Raw genomic sequence first — 19,132 nt, forward strand, 5'->3', positions numbered from 1 at the left:
CCACATTATAATCACTGTTCTAGAAACATGAAATGCTTTGGAGAATTTGGATATGGAGAGGAGAGAAGGAAATGAAAAGTCCAGAGTGTCATGAAAGTGAAAAGATAACAGTGATCCTAAAGGACCAGGGATATAAATGTCTTTAGTACATTAGTCAACCACCCCAAAATAGGAGTCACCCACTGTAAAACAGAAAGGCCAGCTCAGATACCAGTGACGTACCAGCAGTGACCTTGCTGTGATCAGCTATAACTTGTGTTTTCAACTGGACGTCCCATGCACGTAGCTCAATTAACAGTCTCACAGTCTTACTGGCCCTGAGCTCCATATTCACGTAAAAAGTAAAAATGAAATAATTTAAGCCTTGCTCTGCTCCATGAATTTTCCTTTATAACAACATCAATTATGTCTCTGAACAACAGGCTTTCCTTCTTCTTCTTGCTAACCCACATGGAATCAGCTAGGCTGACGCATGACAGTGAGTTCATTGGCCTTGTCGTGATTAAGCCTTGATCTGTACGTGACAGATGGGATCTGCTACCATTTCTTTTTCCAACTCATGTAGTCAAGAACACTGGGTCAGAGAATTGTTCTGTTGCATGTATACCTTAACTAATTAAAATGGCAGAAGATGGGGTTTTAATGCCAGAAGAGCATCACAAACACACACACACACACACACACACACACACACACACACACACACACTTGCACGCGATAATGGAAAGTATTTATTTAGTACAAGATTTTACCATGTTCTTACAATGTCTGGAGCAATACTTCAATGTTAGAAGAGAACAGAAAGGGGGAGGACATGCTAACTGATACGCTCAAAAGTAGAGCAGACAAAATGTGGACTTAACATACTTTATCAGCTTATTTTTGTTGTTTTGTTTTTAAAAATTAGCTTTCATGTAATTAAAAGAAATGTGTAACTGTTTAAAAATTTAGGTATAGAGAGTTGAGCAGGCTAGTTTCCTTTTTCTTTCTTTCTTTTGATTTTTTGAAAGCAAAAACAAAAATGATGAAGATAGAGACCCATTTTCCCATCCTGGCTGACATTCAGACCGCGCAGAAGGGTCAGTTCAATTCCTTAGCCAGACAAATGAGCAACGCCACAAACTCTCCCTTGCAGAGACTGTAAAATGTAAGGAAAGCAAGCCTGAAAGCCCTGCAGGGAATACTTGGGGAACATGCAGTCTATGTGTGTGTCAGACTTACAGCTGATACAATGAATCTGCTAGACTGCTTCCAGCAGGTTCTCAGTAGATGGTCTCCGTTATATTGGTGATGTGGCCAGAGGTATAATGATGTCTAATCTGGGCATGACGTAAGCATTCCCTGTTATTTTGTTATTATGGAAAAATCAATCTTTATCATTCTTCTCTGGGGAGATATATATTGATATATTGCATATTTCTGTATGATTGACACTTGTCAGATGGCTTTTAAATGACATTTTCTGGTTATGATTACATTTAGAGGCTTTGATTCTTTGCACCACTTTCATTACCAAGGACCTCTGATCCTTAAGCCACATTCTAAGATTATATACTAACATCACAGATACTAAATTAGAAAATTCATGGAAAGTTACTAAAGAAAAAAACTAGGTTCTCACCAATGGCCATTTTTGGAAGAACTAAAAATATCCTATGAGACTTCCCATTTCCTGACCAGCATGCAGGAAGCTTAGAGGTCACCACGGTTCCTAACTAAATGACAAGGAAATCAACTGCAAATTCAAATCTTGTCACCAGAACAGCAGGGTCATAAGGCAAAGCCTGCCCCTGACATAGAATGATGGGGGACTCAGAACAGAGACATCTTTGGGAATCACAGTCTTCTCCCTCTCCTACCCAGGAAGGGAGGCCATCAGTCAATTTACAGACATTACACCGTTAAAGGATCCACAGACACTAAGACATAAGGAATTCCCCAATTTGTATACTAATACTGACATATGATAATTGTTCAGGTTTAGTAAAATGAATGTTCTTTTACTTATATTTAAGGACTAAAACATCAGAACGGAAACCTTATTCAAGATGACACATATGGCAAGTGGGCTGGGGCTTACATTGTAAGAGAAGTAAAAATTTAAACAGTCAGATGCAATTGTGAGACTGGCCAACATCTAAAGCCATCATGCTGACAAATACTACATCATGAAAACAAGGCACTGTGGTGTGTTAGAGGTGGGAATGAGTGCACTTTGAAAGATAGGTTTGTGCTTCATATAAAACCAAAGAATATGGTCACCAGATTCTACTGTCACACTATTAATTGCCTGTACAACATTTCTAGCACGTTGTCCATAACAGCCAAAATCAGAACTGGAAAGCAAACGAGACTGCCTTCCATCTGGAAATGAACAAACTATGACACTTCTAGCCAAAAGAATAGCATTCTACATTACAAGTGAGTGGGAGAGATGGCCCAGTGGGTAATGACATTTGTCTCAAAGCCTAACTATTCGAGTTCCATCCCCAAAGACCACATGGTGGGAGGGGAGAACCACCTCCAATAAATTGTCTTCTGCTGGTGGCATGTGCATCACACCATAAAACACACATACAAATAAATGAATAAAAATGCTTTTAATATCCTAATCCCCTAAAGGACAAAAAGGACCCTCCCACCACTGCCATGGAGTAAAAGGGCATACTCTGAAAAGACTGCACACTGAGGGCTGTTGACTATATAGCTTGTTGCAAGAAGCAAAATCATGGTAACGGTAAGACCATCACTGTCACCTGGAGTTAACAATGAAGGAGTAGATGGCAGGCAGGACACAGCACTTGAGGGCAGTTATGTGTCAAAACTCATAAATCCCTTGGAACATACATGAAGAATGACATCTGACACAAACTACAGACTCGGCATACTAATATGCCAATCCAGGGTCGTCAGCTGTAACAAATGCTGCCCAAGTACCCATACATCACTGAGGAGGATTGCAAGCAGGAGAGGCAAATGGGCATATGGGATCCTGCAACTCACTGCTCTGTTTTGCCTTGAATCTGTCTCTGAAAACAAGGCTTGTTAATTTAAAAACACCTTCTCTTAAAAGTAATTTGAAATCCCACCTAAAGGAATTTATAAGAATATATTCTGCACAATGATCTGCAAAAGCAGAATTTGAAAACTAGAGAGAAATCTCAGTATTACAATTCATACTGAACTCAAACAGAAATAAAATGTGAGAGTACAATTTCCTAAAAATAGGTACTACTGCCAAGTCTGTAAAATTAATCCAAAGTAGTAGGCACTGTCAGAGCTCCAAGTTAACCTCTCTCATATTCTTTTGCATCATATAAATGTTTTAATATTTAATACATATCTATGGCAGAAAACTGAATGAAATTTTATTACTCTACACTAAGTTTAAACCTTCCATTAAAACCAATATGAAAGGTTATTAATAATTTGAGTATTTGTTTATGTACCTTTCTATATATGCATAATATGTGTACGTGTGTATGTTCATAATCACAGTGGGTACATGTGTGTCATGGGTGTATGTGGAAGCCAGAGGACAACCTCAGGTCTTTCTCTTGGCTTCCATTTTGGTTGACACAGAATCTCTTTTGTGAAGCTGCAAGTGCCAGACAAGCTGACCACGGGGCTTACTCTGATTCTTCCTGTATCTGCCATTTTTCTCATCTGTCTCTGGAATAACAATTATCATTATTATTCTTAGCTTTGGGGATTCAAACTCATCCTCCTTTCTGTCCTGCAAATACTTAACCCATCAATCATCTCCTCAGCTCAGGTTATCAATTATCTTTTAAAGTAAAAAGTGATGAGGAAAATAATTCCATGCTTGGAGATGCTCGGGTATCAAAACATGTAGCCAAACTACCATTGAACTTACAAAGTGTCAGCCTCCCACACATGGGATATCATCATGTTTACCTCCAAATTCCCCCGATGAACCAGAAAAAAAAAAAAGGAAAGGAAAGAGTGAAAGGAAGAAAAAAGTTAAACAAAAAGACAAGAAGGGAAGAAGAAGGAAAGGGAGAAAAAAGAAAATGAAAAAAAAAATGGAAAAGAAAAAGAAAGAAGAAAACATTTTGAGTAGTTAGCACTTATAGGTCACTGAGAGTGTCAATCAATAATTTTTTTTCATCTTAAGTATTCTGTTGTATAGCCCATAATAAACAGAAAATGAGTCTTCAGCAAGCAGAAGTGTTAATACTTGTCTACCCTCACTCAATTTATGGAACATTCTATTTATATTTCTCCAAGCAATTTATTCTAAAATGTGGAGATTGGACAATTTGGAAGCTCACATCTACTCAAGGGTTCATAAATATGAACAAACAAAATAATTAGGGAAAACAAACTCACTCCTTCACGACAAATAAAACCCACACGTCAACTTGAGATTATGGAAGACAGCCGTGCAGATAGGGCTTGAAGGTCACACTGTGTACCTGATTTGACAATGAAGTCAGCAAGCAGAAAAGGCTCTGGTAGGTCCTTTAAAAGAAACTGTGATGAATATCTAATATTTACCTGCATACAATTCCGAATCTCGTATAAAAACTGTAGACAATGACAAAGTGATAATATGTAATCTGTTAGAAGGTGAAAATTAGTCTTGGGAGCCTGGTTCTTTCCCACATCTCCACAATCTGAAACCAGTGACATAAGCAATCTGACCCAGGGCCAAGCAGATGGTTCAGAGCTAATGCCACCTGCCACCAAGCATATAAACATGAGAAGAATCCCAGGAACTCAGGAATACATACATATATACATATATATGTAAATATATATATATATATATATATATATGTAAAACAGAAGTGAGAACTGACTTCTAAAATTTGTCCACTGACCTCTTCACATGTGTCATGATGTGTGTGCTCTCAGACATAGAGATAAATACACAAAATAAAGAAATAGACACAATATTTTTAATAGGTTCTGTCCCCAAACATAACTATTAATAAACAAGTCTGGGAACTCCTCTAAGACTTTGAGCCAAGTCAGAGGGCAGTGAATATACAAATACATAACTTCAGAAACACTCCAAGAAACTTAAGTAATCCTAGTACCAGTGACCATTCCCAACTTTTGTGGATATCACAATGTGGTAATGGGATACGTTGTACAAGGCACCACTAAATGTTCTGCTATGATAACGTTGACACAAACCCAGAAAATAGAATTAAACAGAAGCCAAATGCCAAGACAGGATTGTAAGTGTAATATTGTTTGGATTTAAAATCACAATCCCATAGGAAACAAGCCTCTGTGAGTATCGGCGTGTGGTTATATAGGCCAGGGAAGCTGGTGGCCATGCCTATGGGAGGTTATCTTGATCAGGTTGAATGAACAAAGAAGCCTCATTCAGGATATGGGCAGCATCATTTCTTAGGATTAGGTCCTGGACCACATAAGAATGAAAAAGGGTAGCTAGCACAGTCACCCATCTTTCTCTGCTTCCTGGATATAGATATGAGATGACCATCTACCTCAAGGTCTTGCTGCCAGAACTTCCCTGTTGTGATACAGTATAACCTCAAACTGCAAACACATAACATACACACACACACACACACACACACTCACTCACTCACTCACTCACAGACACAGTTGTGAATCAACATACCATATTTTAAATATTACATATTTTAATAGAGAAATACTGCCACCAGTAAAATACATTTTCCTGAAACAACTAAGCCTGTCAAATATTCAGGTAAAATCAATGACCTCTGGGAAAAATCATGTTTTAATAAAGATATTTTATTTTAAAAGTATTCCCTCTTTTTGGTGGCATATTTCTTCCTCGTTCCACAGAAATTGGATGAATCTCATCTCTCTAAAATATGCAGGGATCCTGTCCTCCAGTAATCTCATTACAGGCCTAGGTCAAACAAGTGCTAGAAACTGTCCTCTATCCAGAGACTTTGTACTTCATGTCCATGGTCCTTAGGACTCTTCTGACTGTAGATAAGTCTCTGAAAGAACAGTGTGGAGAAGGATGACTACTCCCAAGACAGGAGATACATTCAATGTATATTACTCCAGATCTGTTTAGTCTTAGAGCATTTCTCTTCTTTCAAAGGTAAACAACTCGAAAATTTTCAACACTCACAAAAGGCCTGGGGTGAACGAGATGCCATTGGAGGTTATCAACCCCATATTCCAGAACAATTTCAAGCTAGAAAATGATGATGTCACACCAGTAAGCTACCTCTCTGAACCATGCTACAGCTGCAATGTAATTAGAGGAGCCATTCTCCTGTCCTACTGGGTGGAGCTGTTGGCTGCAGACCATTTGGCAGAATCTATCAAAAACCATGAAAAAAAAAAAAACAACATGCCTTTTGTCCTAGAGAATTCAACTCTTGGAACTGATTCTAGATAATAAATAAGGATGCACAGAATCATATTTATATCCCCACTGCTCATAATTAGTAAATATTGGAAGCAACCTAAATGTTACCAAACAGAACAATGATTAAATAAATTATTGTGAGTGCAGAGTTAAAAATATCACAAATGCTCACTTCAAATGACATAAAATGTATACACTAGCATATAACAATGCCTAGTGTAGACAAGGCATCATTTTCCAAACTACATACTATAAAAAAATCTGTTATATACTATATGCTTTTAAATATAGAAATATAAATACAGACAGATGATAAGTTATCTACCATCTTGTGTGTAGTCATGATAGTAGGCATGTTTTCTTTGCCTCACATTTTTGTAACAAGTATATAATGAACATTTATCACTTCAACAGAAAGATACAAGTAAAGAAAAACTCATTCCTTTTTTCAGAAGGTATCTGAAAGAAGGATTAGAAGTGGGATTGAGAGGCACACATTTCATGATGAGGCTCCAAAATGCACAGTCCACAGAGGTCGAGGAATCCCTTTGCCAGGGAGATTGTAAGAAAGGGTAGTAGCCCCTCCTTTGAGCACGGTTTGAATTCAGTCTTGACCTCTATGACCTCCTGCAGCTCTAGCACAAAAAGACTAAGTCAAAATACAATTTTCACTCACTGCCACAAAATATAGTCAGGTTTTTAGATAGTCCTGATCCTCAGCATTCCCATACCCTACAAAAGGGAAAGTAACCAGCACGTCCCCCACCCAACCCTGCAAGCCAATGACCTTGAATATGTGAGCCCAGCAACTTGATTGAATATTAACCACAAATACCACTGAGAATTACTTACTATTGAGCAATTCACAGAATCCAACTTTATCTAACTGACTTTTTCATATAAAGAGACTTAGGAGGGCTGTGGACTATGTGCTTACAGCACATGTATGGAGACATGAGTTCATATGCTCAGAATTCACATGAAAATCAAGTTGGCATGGTGAAGAAACTTCAATCCTTACACTGGAGAAATAAAGACAAGAGATGCTCATGGCAATCTGGCAAGCTGGACTAGCTAAATCTTAATGCCAGATACATCAAGAGAAGCACAGCATAGTAAGTAAAGTTTTAAGCAATTGAGAAAAACATCAGAAATCAACCTGTGGCCTCCACACCTACATGCACACATATACTCATGTACCTGTATGTATGTATGTACCAACATGGATTAAAATAATGAAATAATTATTTTCAATGGATAAGAAAGAAAAAGTATAATTAATTTCAGCCACTTAAATGACACATTATAAGTCAAAGAAGATTGTGGCACCTATTAAAATCTTACATACGTTTACCTATATGTTTCACAATGAATAATGACATGGTAACCAAAATTATTGCTGAAATATGTATAAAGACAAAAATGTCGAATTCCTTTGTTATGAAAAGGTTTCTGAAACTTGTTTTTCTGGTCCTTCTATGAGCACATTTGTAATATTCTGCAAGAACATAATGAAATAAACTTTTTTTGATTGGGAATAAAGTTCCTAACCTTATCCAAAGGAAAAGAAGATGAAGGTCTGGTGTGAGGGCAGAACAGTTGTTGATCCAAGTGGTTAAATTACAATACCTTCCTTGCTTGCCCGAATTGAGCAACTGAGCTGGAGTCAGTGACAACAGAAATTTGAAGAGGATTCAGCTAGGGCTGCAGATGATGGCCAAAAAGTAAAAATAATGCCTGGTGAGATTTAAAGTCAGAGGGGCTGGGGCAGGATGGTAGGATGTGTGCAATGGGTACTTTAGAGACCACATGATTTAGTCAGGGCTTCTATTCCCACACAAAACATCATGACCAAGAAGCAAGTTGGGGAGAAAAGGGTTTATTCAGATTACACTTCCACATTGCTGTTCATCACAAAAGGAAGTCAGGACTGGAACTCAAGCAGGTCAGGAAGCAGGAGCTGATGCAGAGACCATGAAGGGATGTTTCTTATTGATATGCTTCCCCTGACTTGCTCAGCCCACTTTCTTATAGAACCCAGGTCTACCAGCCCAGGGATGGCATCGCTGGATCAGTAGTTAAGAAAATTCCTTACAGCTGGATCTCATGGAGGCATTTCCTCAACTAAGGCTCCTTTCTCTGTGATAACCCCAGCTTGTGTCAAGTTTACAAAAAAAAACCAGCCAGTGCACGATGCTTTAGGTGGGTTTTCAGTTTTGTTTTTGGAGTGTGAGTGTGTGTGTGTGTGTGTGTGTGTGTGTGTGTGTGTGTGTGTGTGTGTGTGTAATGTGTGTGTGTGTATGTAATGTGTGTGTGTCTCTGTAGGTAGAGGTGGACACTGAAAGTCTTCCTCAAATGCTCTCTCTCCTAGCATTTTAAGACAGGCCCCTCACAATGATTCACCTAAACTGGCTGATGAACAAGCCCAATGGGTCCTCCCTACTTCTCTCTATAGCAGTCAAATTAAAAACACACACCTCTCTGCTCCAATATTTGCCTGGGTGCCAGAGTCAACTCAGGTCATGCTTGCACAGCGAACACGTTACCAAGTATTTTCTCTGCCCTGTACCAAAACAGAGTTTCAATAACCAAGGCTTTTCTTCTTGACAGCCAGCTTTCTTAGATGGAAAAATCATGGCCATGAGCTTGAAAAGCAAGGCTTTTGACACAGAAGGACAATATTTAAAATATATTATTCTCTGTACCAAATATCAGAAGTCTTGTCATTTTGATGAATCAGGAATCTGGCCTCACAAGACATCTTTCCCTTCATCAGAAGAAGGTCACACTTAAATAGTACTCAGAATATTTTATAGTTGGCTTTACTGAGTGGGTGAGGAGTTTGTTCTTTTCATTGTAAATTGAGAGTGGGATAAGAACAATTCGAATGAAAATATCCTCCCTCTATTTTATCTAAGAGGTAAGGACATATATTGACTTTTTCTTGATGATTCAGACTACTAATTAGGAACATGGGTGACCAGGCAATGCTGCAAACAGAGATAAGTTCAGGACCCACTGAAGTGTCTATACTAAATGACCTGAAACTATTAGACTCGCATAGGCATGAGCATATCAGAGTATGTCAAGCTGTGACTTCTCAATCAAAGCCCGTCGTTCTTTCTTTCTGTAGATGTTGCTCTGCCCTAAGGTAGAATAGATGCCAGACTATGATGCATTCGGATTTAGGTAATCAGTCGTAGCTGAATGAACTTGGATATGTCATTTAACATCTTTGGATCTAAAATGAAGGATTTCAACAAGATGACTCCAGGGCCTCTTTTCTCCATGTTACTTCTCATCTGTTATGTGACCTAGAAATCAGGGGAGCAAGCTGACTACATTTGCATGGAAAGTAACATCTAAGGAAATATGCAGCATATTCTCTTGTTAAGTGACAAAGCAATGCCCAAGATATCTTGTGCCTTTTATGGAGGCATTAATAGCATTACTCTTTGTTTGTTTTGGTTTGGTATTTTTGTAGGTCAGAAATAGTCCTTTAGTTCCTGGACAACAAAGATTCTACTAGTGATGTGTCAGTCAGTATTCTCATACCTAAGTGTTCTGTGTTAGGTCCCCATATTTGCATATGAATATATGCAAATTGAGAAAACAGATGGCAAAGTAAAAACTGTAAAGGGAGGCCTTTCTTCACTTCAGTGGATATCCCTTTAGAAGGAAGAATTTATTAAAAGGTGTTCTACAAGCCAGGTGTGGTGACCCACGACCTTAATCTCAGCACTCTGTCAGAGGCAGGTAGACTTCGGTATGTTCAAGGCCAACCTGTTCTATAATGTGAGTATGAGGCCAGCCAGGACTAGCTACCCCAAAATATTCTGTCTCAAAGACAGAGAGAGAGAGAGAGAGAAAGAGAGAGAGAGAGAGAGAGAGAGAGAGAGAGAGAGAGAGAGAGAGAGAGAGACAGAGAGACAGAGAGACAGAGACAGAGACAGAGAGACAGAGAGAGAGAGAACAAAATTCTATAGTATGATGCTTTGGAAAACATGAGGCAGAGTGCAGACAGAGAATTATTTCTAATAGTCATGGGAAAAGGCTATGTATTCAGTTTTTACTTTCTGAAATTCTGAACACACAATTTCCTACTGTTCGGTGCTCACTGCCATCATCAAGAAGAATTAGAATCTAGGAGGTAGAGATAGTTCAATAGTTAACAGTGCATACTGCTCTTGCAGAGGACCTGAGTTTGGTTTTCAGCACCCACATTAGAAACTTCACATGCATTCATATCCCCAATTACAGAGGAATCTGATAACCTCTGGCTTCCTGGGTACCTGTATTTACATGTGTGTGTGTGCTTGCACAAACTCACACACAATTATATACATAAGAGTAAAAGTAATACATTCTAAATTTTCAAAAACGACTTGACATCTGAGCTAATGGCTCAATTGATAAAGCTAACAAATCATCATGAAACAGGATAAAATACAGTTCATGTAGTAGCAGGATATGGTAGGGTTGTGCCCTTGTAATCCTAATTCTGGGGAGGATGACAGAGAACACTAGGCTTGCTGGCCTAGCTACTATGTAATCAACAAACAAAGGTACTGTCTCAAAAAGAAAGAAGGCAGAATGTGAAGAATGATGCCTGTGGCTCATGTCTGACCTACACACACACACACACACACACACACACACAATCCACAATCATCTGAATACAAGCAGACACCTATGAATATACATGCACAAAAGTACATTAGGAAAGGAATGTGAAACACTCCTCTCCATTGCCAATCTACATCTCATTCCTCTGAAGCCGTGGCTTTCAACCTTACTAATGCCATGACCCTTTAATACAGTTTCTTAGTAGTGGTGACCCCCCCAATCCATAAAACTATTACATTGCTACTTTGTGAGTGTGATGTTGCTTCTGTTATCAATTGTAATGTTATGTATCTGGTATGCAGGACATGTGCTACACAATTGTCACAGGGGCTGAGAACTGTTGCTCTAAATCCTCATGCAGTCACCCTATCGAGATGACTTTGTCTCCAGCCACACATTCCATTGCTAGGTTCCTCCCATCACATGAGTTCTGGATACCTCGCCTCTAAATCCTCATTCATTAAAACATACAAACAAAGGCAAAAGATAAGAAGAAAAAAAAAAAAAACAAAATGAAAAAATAAAAACAATAAAATAAAAAAGTATTCAAGAACACTCGCACGATTCTTCCTATTTCAGAGTTGTCTCCTTACATATACCACAATCTCTAAAATGTATGGCATTAATCCTCAGTGGGTTCTGTTGTGTTGATTGGGAAGACAGTGATAGCAAGAGACCACAGTGCTGCTTCTGGACCATGACTACTAAAGTGTACAGAAGGACGGATGTCCACCAAATAAGGATCTGAATGGTTGAAGGTTTAGAATACAAAACCACCTTATGAGAGACTAAACCACATTTTAGTCAACTACCATGGATAACCCTAATTTATAATGACTGAGATGAGTTGGATATATGAAGCCACACAAGAAAAAAAACACTATAAACAATGGATATAATTGTTTATAATTGTTGCATATAATTCTTTTGGACTTTTCTTAGAAGCAAGAGAACAGGTGGCAAACAAGCCTCCGAACCAGCTTCCTGCCATTGTACCCAGTAACAGGTCAGTAGTTATATTACTACCTCCTCTACAGTTCAGGGCCTGCCCATGAGGATTTTGTCTTGGGGGGATTTTCCTTTTTTTCCCTCATTTCAAAGAAGGACTCCTACTCATCATTGAAGCCATCATTCAAACAGTTCTATAAAGATTTCTCTGCCGTTACCATGCAAAAGAAGTTACTTCCTGAGGATAGAAGATAGAAATGCAAGAAGAACTTTAGTGACAGACAACTCAACTCATATTCTGGGCAATAAGATGAAGAATCCGTGGTCCCGTCTTAGCTGGAGGACAAAAAGGACAGGCATGTTTTGGGGCTCTGGTTCTTGAGTCTGTTTTTTTGAATGGTTTTAAGGGTGACCTCTTCAAAGTGGGAGGTGTTTTATTAAAAACTAGCAGAACAACATTATCAACCAACCAAACCCTCCAGAACTCCTGTGTAGTAAAACACCAACCATTGAGCACACATGGAGAGACCCATAGTTCTAGCTACTTATGTAGCAGAGGATGGCATTGTCTGGCATCAATGGGAGAAGAGGCCTTCAGTCCAGGAAGGGTCATTTTCCCAGTATAGGGGAATGCCAAGAGACTGAAGAGGAGAGGGTGATTGGGAGAGGGAGCACCTTCATGAAAGCAAAGGGAGGGAGGATGGGAAGAGGGGGGAAAGGATAACATTTGAAATGTAAATAGAGAATATCCAATAGAATAATAATAATGATAATGATGATGACGATGATGATGATGATAATAATAATAATAATAATAATAATAATAATAATAATAATAATAATAATAATGAGTAAGTACTGCCTCCTAGTCCTCCAAATGGAATTTCTAAGTGGAGACATACCATTGTCTTCTTGTTTCCTAGCTAAGTCAGTTGAGGTAGGTGATCACCTGGCCAAGAGACCATACCCTCAAAACGTCAGGTTCTTTTTATGCCATGTAAAAGAGATAGGAGGCATAATTTGCTCTTTAATGAGTGAATGTATTTCTCCTTTACAGAATTTCTGTCCCTAGTACAATTTGGAAGAGTTTCTTTTGGACCATTTTATGACTCAGAATTTCGAATTTCTCTTTTTACTTCTGTCTTCTGTCTTTTCATTTCTGATATTTCTGATGCTGGTCAGAATCTGAGTTCTTTCTCTGATAGGGACATAGTACAGTATTCCTCTCTGCTTCTTTTAGAAACAACAACAACAACAAAACCCCTCTATGCTAATAAGGATGCTCTACCATCATGTGGCTGACCTCTATGCTTGTGGAACTCAACTGGCATGGCTTTCTCTCTTCTGGGTAACTATTGAAATTTATTGCTTGCCTGTCCTGAATTTTTTTCCTTTGAATGCTAATAGGAATAACAACCACAACAACAACAAGAAAGACAACAACACATAAGAGAAGGAGGAGGCAGCAGCCACTTTGTCTGTGTTTAGGTTCTTCATACAACCCAACGCTCTCTGGGATAGAGCCCCACATGTTATGCACACTTGTGGCTTCCATCCTCAGAACAGTGACAGGCATCGCTACGATCTCATTTACCAATATGTCGTTTTCCCTATCTTCCTCACTGGGCTGTCATCATTTCTTCTTAAACACACTCTATGTAAAGACATGAAAATGCATCATTCGTGTCCTTGTGTTCAATACACACAAATGTGAGTATATATATATATATAGTATCATTTTGTTTGACATTAGGATGGACCATTTTCCATACACCAGGCTGGTTTTCGGTGCTGAACAAAGAGAACACAGATGGTAGAGTGTGAGAAGTAGAATTTCAGGGATAGTCAGAAAGCTTCTCATAGTCTGACTGAGGCCTAACCTGTGAATGAGACCTAGCATTTGTTTCACACCCATTTTTGAAGTTAGTCAAGTGAGTAAATGTGGATGTATGCTTTCTATAATAACTTTATCTTTTGCTTGTCTCTATGCACAGGTATCCAGCGTCTGGGCTAGGAACAAAACTCATCAACAAGAGTATTTCATCAATGAGCATCCTTTCCAGCCTCAATCATAATATATCTTTGTACAGCAACATATTAGTAATGTTGACTGTCTCATAACCAGCCTAAGTTCTGATTTCCTTGGACCATTTATTATTGCAAGAGATCCTTACTGGCTTGTGCAAGCCTTTCTCAAGCCATCCAGGACAGACCGAGGATGCTCCTTGCTAACTATATAGGTGAGGTCCAAGTGGGTTGGGCCAACTTCTACCAGTTCTAACATACATTAACTGGCCGTACACCAGAACATTCTAGTGGTATCAACTCCTACCACACATGCCCACTTCTACCCCCATGAGGTACCAGAATGGTGGACAACTTGGCTGCTCACTATGGAAATGTGGAAACACTCGAGAAACATTAGCCAAGGGAGCACATACTGGCAGCTGAGTCAAATGTTTAGGCTCTGAGATGTACCCAAATAAATCGTAATAAATCATTTGTGTGTTCTAACAAATGTTTACTTTGGATGGCATTTCTCAGTGCAGATGCTGTCAAAAGCACCCAGATTTCATGGGTCAAATCGAGAACTGAAAACAGCGAGAGAGTGAGAGGTGCCATCTAAACAAAATTTTCTATACTACAGAAAAAAAAGCCAATATTGATGGAAAGAGGATGTTCTTAAAAAATGAAAAAAAAATGTTGATAGCTTTGAAAGCTAAATTTTAAAAAACAGCTATTTTTTGAAGCATAAATCTGTGGATCATACATATTATACCAAAGGCAGATTTGAAAAACTGGAGCAAAGATGGAATGAAAGACTAAGAGATCATAAATCAAATCCTCTCGTTGTCACAGGCTTTTAATAAGTCATCAATCACAGAGATATTCAAAGGGGCCTTTTAGGAAGGTAATAATTTGACAGAAGAGTTATAATGCTATACAAATACATGAATCTCCTAATCAAAATAAACTCTGCAACCAATCCCTAGATGAAGCATCTGATACATCCAGCCACCACTAATGGGTTTGTAACACTCTGCAAAATGCTGGTAAACCTACTGATTCCCCCATCTCAGTGCTGTGAAGTGTGATCACCCTCCCTGGATTGGTTACTCTTCTCTGGTGGTATTTTTCCAAGACAGGAAAAGTTATTCATCTGTTAACCACAAGTCTAATTCCTCTGAGGCTCCCGGTTAAGAGTCGTCTGGTGAATATTTCTCCTGAGGTTCTAAATGAGGAAATTTTGTCATAATAGCAGGCAGTTTCTACACAACCAATACCGTTTATGTATGACTATGGTTAACAATGAAAATACACACTCCATTCCGGAGGTAATATGGACTATGAATAAAGAGAGCTAATAGAATTTTAGCTGAACATACCAAATGACTCAAAGAGGGGGAATAGGAAAGGGTTGTTTTTAAATCATTTATTTTCCTTGCTTTTCCCCCCACTCACAGACTGCGTAGGAGTATAATAAGTCAATGGAATAAACCACCTGTAAATGTTTGCTAAATCAAACAAAAAAAACCAAATTAAAGGACAAAAAAGGAATAAATTTTCTGGCTATAATAAAAGCCAAAGAAAACCATAACATTCTGAAACATTTTGGGGAAAAATAAAAAAGAGTTACTATGTGTAAACATAAGATATATCACCGGGCTAAAATAACTACTATATAAGAACTTGAAGATAGTTTTAACACTATAAATGTTTTGATTCATCAGGATTAAGAAATGGGTAGGACACAAAATGTGTAACACCCTTTAGAAATGATGCTCCTGCCATAAATGTTTCATTAAAGACTCCAGTGAGGTCTTTAAAAATGGGTTCATGGTTCATCTTTTAATAATAAATCTAATCAATGAAATTATTGATTAGATTGAATAGTAATTTATGACGGGGGTGGGGTCCACAGTCAGACTCAGGCAATCTGAGTATGTGCTATAAACAAAAATTTCCTTCTAAGTCATCTCAGAAGTGTTGAGGATTATATGGACAGCAGGGAAAGTATACATCACCAGCCCACAACAAGGCAAATGATGCACAGACCAGGTCTTTGTACATTTATAAATTTCCATTTCTTGTTCTCATCTCATGGGTTCCTGGTAGAGCTCACAGTAATCACAGCTGCAGTGGATCAACTTCAAACATAAATGAAACAAATAACTGGTAAATCGATAGGAGATGACACACTCCAGGCTGAAATCTTGCCCTGGCATGAACCCAGAGAGCACCCCCGCTGCCCTTCTGCCCCCTGAAGACTTAATGAATCACCAAGAGCACAGTACAGACCTGTATATTTACCCAAGTGAGAGCCAGATTTATCTTGGTCAGTGATCATTCCATCACCAGGAGAGAAGGGAGGGAGAAGCATGGAAAGCCTAGGGCTCCACAAAAGCACTGACCAAGGGGGTTCTTGCAGTTCTGTATCTCAGGTGTAAATGTCATTTCAAATGCACAGACAGTCCGAAAGCCCAAGGAAAGATAATTCAAGCCAGAGGCCCTTTATGTCTCTTTGTTTTTACATTGACTCTGCAACAGCCAGTTCAAAGAGCATAGAAAGCTGCCTTTGTTTTTCTGAATAATTTTGCTCCCGGGAAATGTGTACAATAATACTGAAGATGTTCCTATGGGCCACAGGGTGATTTTAAAGACTTCATTCCTCTGTGAGAAAAATGTTGGTTCACGTAAAAAAAAATCTAAACAATGGAGCGAATTGTGGTAACCAGACAAGCCAAGGGATGAAGGAAATTAGGACCAAGCAAAAATGAGCAACTTTAGGATGCTCGGTGAATGGTTCGGGGTAGCGTCCTGTCCTTGTTAGTGGTGTTAATGTCCAAGGGTTCTAGTCTACGGGAGCTACACTTGGCTAAAAATGGGGACAGACCTGTCCAGAACTTCCCAAAACCAGTGCTGGTCTACTCCTCAGATAGTAAGGAACTCAGTTTACAGGTGCTGAGAGAACATAGGTTTAAACTGCAACATGGGAAAATAAAAAAGAAAGATTAAGTGATACTGTGCCAAAGCAAAGAGAGGACCTGCCCATCCCGTGTCCACATCCCACAGGACAGCATAGAAGGGAGAGAGCCACAGAAGAAAACAAGAGTGGTCACTCCAATGCTCTGTCCAAGTATGAAGGCTCATTTAATGGAAAAAATAAAACATCAACAAAACACCATAAAACCAAGGACAGGACTTTGCAGGTGAAACTGCAGAAAGCCCTGTAGGTAGGACAACTGGAAATCCATCCCTAGAAAAATGAAACCCCTTTTCTGTTTAACCCTGAAGGCAGGACACAAAACTTCCACCTTTTGTAAACGCTGCTCCCATTGGAAAGGTCTCACTGAAGAGGTCCATTTGCATTACTTCTTATTATCTATGTTATTACAATATTATCTAAGGGTCCATTTATATTCTTTCTTTTCATGTATTTCTTGGTCTTCTAGATTTTACTTTCAAGGACTTTTCAAAACAGTCACATGCAAGTGGACAGGAAGAAGTGACTCCCAAAAGATATACAATGACCTTCATGCACTAATAATATTGATGAATAAAAATAAAATATTAAATTTAAAGAACAGATGGTCAGTAAACATGGACTCAAATATAACATAAAGAAAATAAAGGATTTTGCAAAGTCTACATAACATATTAACCAACAATGTCAATATGGTAGTTATAAATAAAATTAAAATAATCAGAAAATGGGAATACATGATTGAATCACAGAGAAATGGTAAAAAACTCAAACTTTAAGTGTGTGCATGTGTGCGTGTGTATGAGAGCGTGTGACAGAGGGGAGAATGAGTATGAAAAGGAGTGGGGGGAAGGTCAGTACACCTTAAAAACTTAATTGTTAAGGTAGAATTAGCACATAACTCAGGATGAATGCAAAGGAGAAAGATAAATACAATCTTTTATGAAGAAACATTGAAGAGGCATAAGTGAAGCCAGGAAAGTTCAGATGTTAAAGAGAAGAAATGCAAAAGCTGGATAGAAAACTATATTGGAAATGATAATAGTATGAACTTGTTTCTAACACAAGGAACAGATGGAAATAAGGGTCTTTGCTCCAAGAAAAACTACTGAGGGGTAATTCATAGGGAGCCATGTACCCTTCACTTACTAAACTTCAAGACATAGGAAAAATCCTGCAGGTGTTCACGGGAGCAATTTCAGTCCATAAAGGGAAATGAGATTACCTCCCCACTTTTGTGATTAATACTCAGTGCTTTAAATAAAAGGGAAAATGCAATGAGAATTCTAAGCAGGACTCAAGTACCTTGAAGCAAGGCAAAATACCTCCATAAATTAATAGAAATTAAACATGTAAGGAGTCAGAAGCATAAGTTCTTCCTGAGATGAGCTATTTAATATTGAAAATCAAACAAAGGGATTCCTAACTTCAAAACTGTGACCAACAGAATTTAAACTGAAACTACATTTTTGGAAAGTTCTTAAGGAAGATGTGATTGAGTTCCTTTATTACTGAGTCAGTGTGATCTGAGAACATGAAGTACTTGAAGATCTTCTAAAACATAAAATAGCTCAAGCAATTGAGATTTTAGTGATTTTTCTGAGACGTGATTTCAGAGTAAAATCTAGTTGGTCAAGAAAAACTTCAAAAAAAATATTTCAATGAAGAAAAAGGGGGATGAAACTGTGTTAAATATAAATATCATTTGGGTAAAATAATATCAAATCAGTGAATTATGACTTTTTCTCAAGATCAAGTTACATATTTTGTGCTAGCACTTAACTAATACATTTACTAATCTCTCCACAAATCATTCAAAGGAAACCTTAAAATTTAAGAACTGAACTGCCATTAACTTTAATGTTTTATTACAGTATGTACCTATTTCAACAAGAAACATAATGCTTCCATTTTTGAGACGGGTATATACATCTAAACATCTATATCTCCAGTCAGCAACATATTAAACATGCCATAGTACCATTTTGTGCACAGAATAAGGCTCAGTTGGGGTCTGGCATGTAGTGCCTGAGGCCCTGGGTTCAATTTTCTGACCATCAAAGAGAGTAATCTTATAATTCTAGAAGCTTTGTTGAATGTGCAAACCTGATTGCTCATATAGCCAGCCATACCTTCCAAGCCTTGTTAGCATTTTCAATCTTTCTCATGCCACCTAACGTTTTCCTCTGATTTACTTCTACTAATCTTTAAATCTCAGC

Source organism: Micromys minutus (assembly GCF_963924665.1).
Source record: "Micromys minutus genome assembly, chromosome: 5".
NCBI classification, from domain to species: domain Eukaryota; kingdom Metazoa; phylum Chordata; class Mammalia; order Rodentia; family Muridae; genus Micromys; species Micromys minutus.